Here is a 10,342-nt window from a genome sequence, read left to right as displayed (position 1 = left end):
ACACAACGCCTCGCACCGCGAGGCGTTGTGTGCTTGTAGATCGGCTGTTTTCACTAGTTTAAATCATTTTTAAAATGATAAATACAAAACAAACGGTTTTGGACGTATAACGTTTCCACCCGACAACGACGAAATATAACTAAAAAATAAAATAATTAGGGCCTCTCCAACTCTTTTTCCCGGGCTGAATCAGGGGCCCAGCACATCCCTGCCTCTCACAGTTTTGGTGGCACGCATTTGGACCATTATGTCAAATCGACCGGCTTCATCAGGACTCATCTGCTTGCATTTTGCTAAGAGATACGTTACATAGTTAAATGTATATACATGTGAATACATTTTCTCCATTGACTTCAATGTGAAAATGCAAAAATTTAACTTTTCACAAATATGGAGATGGACATCTGGACATCATAGATATCTGACGTCACAGACCACATATGGGCTTTCCAAGATATGGGCTTAATATTGATGACATCAGGGATCTCCATATATGGGCATAAAAGGGAAGGACAGAATGGTTAGCACCACTCAAATAGGGACAATGACTGACATATCCATATATGGGCATGAAAGGGACAAATGGTAAGACAGAATTATATTTCCCATCAGATTCCTTGTAACTCGCATCAGGGCAACCACACTTGCAATTTCCCAGAATTGCATCTTTCTAGTTCTGTTGTGCTCTCATGATGTGAACACTGCATTAAGCAATAGTGGGATTTCAATATAAGCATATTTGTGATACATTTTTCATCTTCAGCTGGGGCTCAAAATGGTGTCTCTAGAACAGGGGGTCCGGGACCCCTAGGGGGTCCTCAGAGTTAATACAGAGGGGGTTGCCAAATCTAATTGTTTTACATTAACAACTTGAACCCTCACATCCCTATTCTGAGGAGAACTTTAGCCAAAAATAGACGATCTACAGAGCTTGTAGATCGGCTATTTTCGGCAAATAGGTTTGGTGTAGAGGTAAAAAAGGAGCAGACCAAGTACAGAGTGAAAGGTCAAGTTTACTTCTGCAACACGATTTTATACAATATGTAGTGGGGGTCCCTGCTGTATCTCCCTCTCAGCTAAGGGGTCCTTGGCCTAAAAACGTTGAAGACCCCTGCTCTAGAATGTTCTGATCGACAGATACCGTCGTGGGAATAGAGTTTTAGTTAATATATTGTGGCTCTTGAGTGTGAAACCAGTTGAGGAACATCTTAAAGCATTGACACAGATAACATCCAAACTATAACATACCAGCTTCTCCTACACGAACACTGCAAAACTCTTGAGTATTAAAAGGCCACTAATAGTAGCTGGTTAGTATTAGTAATTCTGATCAACTAGAGCAGGGGTCTTTAACGTTTTCAGGCCAAGGACTCCTTAGTTGAGAGAGAGATGAAGCAGGGACCCCCACAGCCCATATAGTTTAATTGTTTGGCGGCATAATCATCAGTGTATTTTGGATTCATGTCAATTTGTGTTTTCAGATATTTAACAACTTGAACCGTCAATACTTAATAAACTTGATCTGCCACGTTGTACTTGGTCTGCTCTTTTCCCCCTCTACACCAAACATCTTTGCTGAAAATAGCCGATCTGCGAGGCGTTGTGAGCTTGTAGATCTGCTATTTTTGGCTAAAGTTCTCAGAATATGGAGCAAAAAAAGGTTTCTATCACACAAAGATTTGGAGGACCCCCTGTAGTAACTCTGAGGACTTCCTAGGGGTACCCCTGGACCCCCTGTTGAAGACCCCCGAACTAGAGGTCAGTAGGCTATTCTGTTCAAGTCAAGTTGGTAGGTCATGTAATTTAACAAGCATGTTCACCGAGGAGCATCCCACTCGACCGAAATAACCCAAATCTCAAGTCCGAAATGGTAGCACATACCACAAATATGATCGAATTAACTAAATTATGATTTAGCTATTGATGGCATACACATTTTAAAACATGAAAATGTCCCTCTGGGATTAATAAAATACAGTCTAATCTAATCAAATGTAATCTAATCTATTCTAATCTAATATTAGACATAGCCTACATGGACGGACGGCATCAACAAATTCTAGTGCAAAGTAGGAAGTCATCACATCAGTGCATGCTATGTTGAGGTTGGGTATGCAAATACATACACACATTGTTGGTGAATCTCAGTGATCTGACTTCTTGTTCTTGAAACAAAGTCTCAATGATAGATGTTTCTTTTTGTTCTTCAAAGCCTCAGTGGCTAAGAGTACTAGAACAAAAATATTTTTTTTAGTCTTTTTCGTTCTTAAATAAATTGGAAATTACGTCAAACCAAATGACGGTTCTGGTAAGATAGTAAGTTTGAGTGAAGCGGAAATAATGTGTTTCTGCTGAAAAACTGGAAGCAATAAAAGGGTATTCCCCAACACGCACCGAAAAATACAATATAACAAAGACACTCAGAGATGTGCATACACACACATGCACGCACAAGTACACACTGTCTAAATCAGTATTTCTCAAACTTTTAAAATCCAAGGTCTCCCCTTAACTCTGACAGTGTACAAATGGAACCAAATGAACCGGTTCGGGTTCATTTGGTTCCATTTTGTACACTGTCAGAGTTACAAACTTGTGGGGCACCCGCTGGCCTACTGGTCCTGGCGCATACCACTTAGGCATTGCCACATAGGCATGGATGCCTGGCGGCGTCGCCAGTTCGATTCCCGATCTGGACGACCTTTGTCGTGTGTCACTCCCCATCTCTCCCCCCATTTCCTGTCAGTCTGCTGTCCAATCAATAAAAGGCATAAATGCTCAAAAACTTTAAAAAAGAAGAAGGAAAAAAAGAAAGAGTTAAAGACTTGTATGGGTCAATTTAGACCCCCCCTAAAGGAACCCACAGAGACCCTGGAATCCACTTTGAATGAATAATCATGAGTTGTCAGAAATAAAGAGAATCTTTCTCTCAGCTGTAAAGTGACCTCAGAGTAGTGACTGACATCTCGCAGCTTTCAACCAACAAGTATTGGTTTTCTGATTCATTTATCCTGCACTCTTAACCAGTGTTTGACTCAGCATAGTGTTGTTCACAGTCTTATTCAAAGACTTTGACGTCACATTTACACACATCCATTAACCACTTGAACCCTATTTTATGCTTCGTCGCAGAATGGTGTCAAGCGGCAAAAATAGCTCATCTACCAGCTCTAATGACTATAATCACGTAGAACACCTACACTCCATGCCCAAAATAGGGACCCAGGTTGAAAGTGGTTAAAACACTAAACACAGCCAAGGTTAGCGCTTAGCGGTCCCATTCCCTGTATTGAGCAAGGCATTAACTGGCATAAACAACAGAGGACGCAAAGATTAAAGATTATGATGGTACAATTATAGTTCCGATAATGATTTCACGATTGGGCTATTAAATTAGAGATTTTACTGTATTTTTTACTTTTGTTGGCATTAAACAATTGCTGCCTTTCAAAACACAAATAAGTAACGGAATATACATTAAAAACGTATAAATACGAATACAAATAATATTGAAATTATGGGAAAGATGAAAGAGATATGGGATAGTTTTCTAACATATATGACACTTATTTGAAGAGGTTCCTACTTTTATTTCCTTTGTATTTTTATTTTTGTATTATCTTGGACTGACTATATATATTTGTACCTGTTGTTGTGCTGCACTGTACCACCCATTACCACTTTTTGTATTAAGAATAAAAAATAAAAAACATTTGAATTATAAAAAAAAGAAAATATTGAAATTGAAATGTAAAATATATATATATATATATATATATATATATATATATATATATATATATATATTACATTTCAATTTCAATTACATTTCTCTACATACTTCTCTCTTTTTTCGCCTATATGGTTTATGGTAGAAAACTGAATTGCACAACACTGTACATAAGAATCTATCTGGTACATCTGAGAGAGATACAGAGCGAGACAAAAAGAGAGAGCAGTGTGTGTGTGTGTGTGTGTGTGTGTGTGTGTGTGTGTGTGTGTGTGTGTGTGTGTGTGTGCGTGCGCGCGCGCGCGTGTGTGTCAGAGAGAGAGAGAGAGAGAGAGAGAGAGAGATTGAGAGAGAGAGAGAGAGAGAGAGAGAGAGAGAGAGAGAGAGACCATATTCCTACAGTTTCAGCTCCGGGCGAGGTAATATGAACACACCATTCTCCTCAGCCTAACAAACCCAACAGCAGTGAGTACATGAGCTCTAATAGACACTGTCTATCTGCTGTCCCAACGAATGGATTTTTTTCAACATATTTTTTCGCAGCATTTACACTATTGTTTTGCTGATAAGAAAGGTAAAAGCTAGTGCTGCCGACCTGTGACCTTTGAACCAACACAGGAAACGTTTCGTAGCGTCGTATGTGTTTGAAGATCAGGGCAGCAGCTCAACAGTAGCAGTCATGGTATTACCCTGCTGAAAGTACCATGACATCACTGAACAAAAACTGAACTACTCCCCACGGGGAATTCTCTGTGTCATCATTCTGATTGATGGAATGACTGAGAGATCCACTCACTGAATGAATGAATGAATGAATATTCATTCATTCGAATGAATGAATGACATACTGGCTGATTGATCGACGACTAGTTCTATCAGTTAATTGATTGAACTTCACTGACTGACTGCTTCAGACTAGACTGACCAAATGTGTCACAATATCTAAACCCAATACTTGGGGATTATCACGAATACGATATAAGTTCCAAACTTGCTTGGTGGTCAAATAAAAGCAGCAGAAATGTATAACATGGACTTTGTTGTTGTGAGTCCTTGCAGGTTCATTCTTTCGAGGTCAAGCCTGACTCGCTGACACGCTGATGTGATGTCAACTATGTTTTTGTGTTCGTGGAGAAAGGCAGCAGGCCAGGTGAGAGGGAGAAAATACTAACAGGTTCAGGAGGAGATGATGCAGGTCTCTCAACCACAGCAAAAGGAGTATTTCTCTAAGTATTGTTTTGTATGTTTTGTCTTTTGTGATTTACATGAAAAATACAATAAAATATAAATGAAAAAAAAAAAAAATAACAGATGTAGCTTGCTGTATTATGTAGGCTCGTGTATGAATGTGTAAGCTAAATCGCAGGTTCTCTAAAAACAAAGGTCATAAAAACAGAACAGTTCTCTTCTAAACGTGAAAATGAAAGCGTTCACCTAGCAATAAGAACACGACAATTACTGTAAATTATCTAACGTGACACGTTGTATTATCAAGGCAGCACTTCTGTCTGTCTGCTGCCTGTCGGCTACCCAGACAGAAAATCCCCCTTCCTAACATCCCCTGATGGAGGAACAACGAACGAACCTGTAGCTACGATGGAAACTTAAATGAACAGCAACACAATTAGCTAAACACGCAACCCATATGAACCCCAAAACTATAATATAAATATTTTGAAACAAATTCACAAGTTCATGATTTTTTTAATTGTGAACATCAGGATAGCAAATATGGCTGCATTTAACAACATGTAGTGTTACATTCATAAACAGTGGCTTGCACTTTGCTAGAAAAACAGCAATATGGCCTAAATCAGAACAACAATTCTTGAGATTCACCAAGAATCTACAGTGACAACCCCGGCCCCAACATTAAAATATTATGCTAACACTACAAGCCGATTCATAATCGACATGGACACATCATAGTACACTATAGTACAACATTAAATTTAAGGCAACATCCATTCAAATAGTACACGCTTAGGCTACATTAGATACAACAATTCAGACAGTACACAGTACTGTATAAGTTACATTAGACACAAGTTCACAAGTTCAACATACATTCAGACAGCAGACTCATCACAAGACGTAACATACATTCAGACATAGAAGTAGACTATATTATATACTATACTAGACACAACATCCATTCAGCTCGTTGACTATATACATTAGACACAACATCCATTCACACAGTAGACTAACATCCTGTCAGACATTAGACTCCTTTAGAGATACAACATCCATTCAGTCAGCAGACTACACATTAGACAGCAGAAATGTATACATATCTCTCTCTATATGAGGTGAGGTATAGAGGTCAACGGTCTGGTGTTGCAAAACATGTGTGCTTCCTGAGGAACAGAAGCTAAAGATGAACCTCTTCTTTCTGAATGATATGGTTAGTGTGTCAAAGTAGCAGTGACTCAAACAACACATTTACAGTTCAAAGCACTCCAGGTCTGGCCAGTCAGTCAGTCAGGCTGAGGATGCTGCACATTTTGTTTCGTCACCTGACTGACAGGGACGTGCAGAGAATGTTAGAGAGCCAGGGGCTAAAAGTTCTAAAAAGGGCTTTGGTGAAAATAGCAGACCTCCAAGCTCACAATGCGTCGCAGGAGGTCAGCTATTTTTGGTACTTGATACCACACTAAACTAAGAAGTGAATGCTGGAGATGTGGCGTACGGCATGGATTTCTTTCTTCTTTATTCTTGCAACATAAGATGCTTCCATAGCCATCAGTAGCGACTTAAACTCATTTCTTAAAGCACACGCTTCTCTGACCCTAGCACTTCTTACTACTGCGTTGTACCCCGTTGCTGATCTATGAACTATAGCTTACAAGTACTGCTGTAAATTGCAGTGGATAAGAGAGTCAGTTAAGAAAAATGACCTTAATAAATGCACACATAAAGGACAAAGCCTTGTTAGAACAATAGTGCCTCATCAGCAAGTGGCCTCACAGTGTCATGCTGATGCAGGAACACTGTGTATGACTGTATGAGATACAGTGTTCCAATCACAACACATTGCTGACAAATTATCTTTTGGAGACAATTATAGAGAGAGACACACCAATGCCAGATTAATGTTCCGAATCGATGCCGATCCTGATTTTGGAGAGAAAATCAAGTGAAATCAATTTGAATGTTTTTCAAAAATAGCTGATCTACATGTTAACGCATCGAGTGGGCTGAGCTTGTAAGTCGGTTACTTTTGAAAAATTCGGAACATTTTCACCTATAACGATATTATGCCAACAAATCTGTGATATGCGACACATTGGCTGCATTAATTGCCGATATCAATGTCGCCATCGCTGATATACAGTATGTATCTATCAGTCTGGCTTAAATCATAGTGCTACAACAAAAGGACACAAACAGCGGCTGTGTATCCAAAAATATAACCATTTGCATTATAACAATAACAATGTGTAAAATGTTCCCTACCTACACGTATGATCCTGCCGTGTATACGCGTCATGGAGTTTGATAGTAAACAGCTTCTCTATGGTCTGCAACAACTAAAAGCCCCTTGATGAATGCAGTTTCATCATCTGACCTGAAAGAATCACCTGCCTGTGTCATCACTCCAGTTCAAACTGACCACATCACTCACATGTCATTCAACCTCAGCTTCCTAATGCCAGCTTAGACTTTACAGCTCTGTTTCCCAAACAGTGGGTAATAACACTTTAAAACGAACAAATAAACAAATCTAAGAAATTCCTTAATTATAAAAAAAGAATAATAAGAAGAAGTGGTGAAAATAGACGCATTGTGTGCTTGTAGATCTGCTATTATCACAAGATTGGGTCTCGGGCAAATGTCTTATGTCTCTTTCGGTTCTCGTCCTGAAAAGTTTGGGAACCACTGCTTTACAGTGCCTGTTCCATCAAATAGGCTACATTCCTATACCTGCAATACAGTTTTGTATACGTTATTTTTATTATCACTTCATAGGCTGATTGTCGGGAATACCAGGCCTCTGGTATTTTCTCGACTCTTTTTAAACTCTATGTAATGGTATGAATAACAAATCTCTTTCATGCATAATTCTCGGAAAACAGGTAGAATTGTTATCCTTTTCCACCTGGTTGGTTTACCGTTACTCGGATGTTTAACGGATGTGAGCGGCTGCCTAGAATTATTGAATGCTTTAACCAGTGAAAAATAGCAGATATACAAGCTCACAGCGCGGCACCGAGTGCCGCGCTGCGAGCTTGTAGATCTGCTATTTTTGGAAAAAGTGATTGTTGGAGCATCCCGGCCCGGCCATGTGGTAACACTGCAGACCAGCGATTCTAAGAGTGGGGTTCGGGTGGGGGGGGGGGTCCTCCATAATTGCCGATACTGATGTCGTCGACATAGAAAAGCCGAATAGACCGATAGGCCTACTATACATCACCGGCGATACTAGACAGAGTCATATCAATGTGATATCAGACAGTAGTACTGTAGGCATATCGTGCAGCATAGTACTGTATCAACATCATACAGTGTGCAGGATTGTTTACTACAGCGTAATGATCAGCGGAGTGCTGTAGTGGTAACAGACAGTGTAGCTTACTGGAATGCTCAGTGTAGTATTGTCTACTACACTGTAATAAGGATCAGTGTAGTACTGTAGTGCTAACAGACAGTCTATCTTACTGTAATGATACTGTAGTATTTTCTATTACAGTGGTTCTCAACCTGTGGGTCAGGACCCCTGGGGGGGGGGTCCCCACATTATTTTGGAGGGGTCCAACAGATGATTAACTTGCAACGTGATGATTAACGTGCAACATTGTTTTCTCAACAGTAAACAAACAAAGTTTTAAGCGTGTAGAGGGTATCTGCACATTTCTAAATTGACAATTTGAGGACTTTTTAATACCTCTCAAATATTAGAGGCAGAAATTGTGAAAATAGCCGATCTATACATGCTCACAACGTAGATCGCCTATTTTCATAATAGAACCGTGTTTATTTTGGGGGTCGCGGCCTGAAAAGGTTAAGCACCCCTGGTCTACTACACTGTAATAATGATCAGTGTAGTACTGTAACGGTAACAGACAATGTACGACTGTCTACAACACTGTAATGATCAGCGTAGTACTGTAGTGACATCATAGACGGTACTGATCAGTGTAGTACTGTCTACTACAGTGTAATGATCAGTGTCGTATGTGGTGACATGCCGACATCATACACTGTAATGATACACAGTTAATTAATGGTCAGTGTAGTACTGTCTCTACCAGTGTCATTTTCAGTGTAGTTAGTACTGTCTACTATAGTGTAATGACCAGTGTAGTAGGCTACTGTCTACTTACTACAATGTAATGATCAGTGTAGTACTGTCTCTTCTACAGTGCAATGTATAATCAGTGTAGTATTGTCAGATCAGTGTACTTACTGTCTCTACTCTCTACTACAGTGTTATAATCAGTAATACTACACTGATTATAACACTGTAGTAGAGACAGTACTACACTGATCATTACACTGACTGTAGTAGACAATTATTATAAATCAGTGTAGTATTGTCAGATCAGTGTAGTACTGTCTCTACTACACTGATTATAACACTGTAGTAGAGACAGTAGTACACTGATCATTACACTGTACCAGACAATCGTTATAAATCAGTGTAGTATTGTCAGATCAGTGTAGTACTGTGGTGATTGGAGCCGCTCTGACAGCCTTTGTCTGTATGCTGGCTGGTTGGATGGATGGATGGATTCGACCAGCTCCAACCACAATGGATGTATGACATTACCTCATCCTAAGCCTTGCTTAATTCGAAGCCCCCCTGTCTGTTCTCTCTCTCCCTCTCTCCCTCTCTCTCTCTCTCTCTCTCTCTCTCTCTCTCTCTCTCTCTCTCACACACACACACACACACACACACACACACACACACAGATAGACCCTTCTCCTCCTCAGTGTGTGTTGCCATTTCATACATTACACACACGAACATCTACTTGTACTCACACACACACTGATCTTCTAATAGACACAGTGAAATATCTCCCACGTTCTAATAATTGTCCACAACAGCACAACAACACGTTAATTAACGGCCAATGCGCGTGGGTTTTTAATACTCACATGAACGGAGACCAATGCAACGGTGGACCCTTCCACGGATCTGTAGGGTGAAATTATTTCACAACGCAGGAGGGCTTTTTGGTCTTTCTATCTTGGAGGAAGGTCTGGGACCTTCACCACCGACGTAGCAGCAGCATTGAACGGCACACACGTCCCACAGTCCGCTCAAAACACACACATTTACACTCCGCTTCAACAACACGCCACGCCATGGTTGCTACAAGGCAAAAATGCTGGTTTTCTTTCTTGGGAGGTAGAAATGATCCAGGGGTAGTTGAAACGGGCTGGCTGTGCTCCTTGGCTTGTGGAGGACCAGTACAGTGTTGTTACTTTAGTGGAGTGGAGCGGAAGTACCCAGAGGAAGGGGGCTTTCCACTCCCAGCCCAGGAAATCCCCGTCATGAAAAACCATAGAACGGAGGAGAGGCTGCCGAGAGACTGCAGTGACAAGCCGGCGGCCACGCGGGGCGACACAGAGTAGTCTACTACTACTACTACTACAGTGTTT

General features: G+C 40.4%; 1 protein-coding gene across 1 annotated transcript in view; it reads right to left on the bottom strand.

Moving 5' to 3' along the window:
- Positions 1-10,114, bottom strand: part of traf3 (TNF receptor-associated factor 3) — a 33,773-nt gene extending 23,659 nt beyond the window's left edge. Inside the window, exon 1 of the mRNA XM_080750663.1 lies at positions 9,836-10,114. The gene's annotated coding sequence lies outside the window, so the exon portion shown is untranslated. The remainder of the gene's footprint in view (positions 1-9,835) is intronic.
- Positions 10,115-10,342: the final 228 nt, after the last annotated feature.

This window comes from Nannobrachium achirus, assembly GCF_963921795.1.
Source record: "Nannobrachium achirus genome assembly, chromosome: 20".
Classification (NCBI taxonomy): domain Eukaryota; kingdom Metazoa; phylum Chordata; class Actinopteri; order Myctophiformes; family Myctophidae; genus Nannobrachium; species Nannobrachium achirus.
Note: the sequence above shows the minus strand (reverse complement) of the source record. Positions and strands in the feature narration are given on the sequence as shown.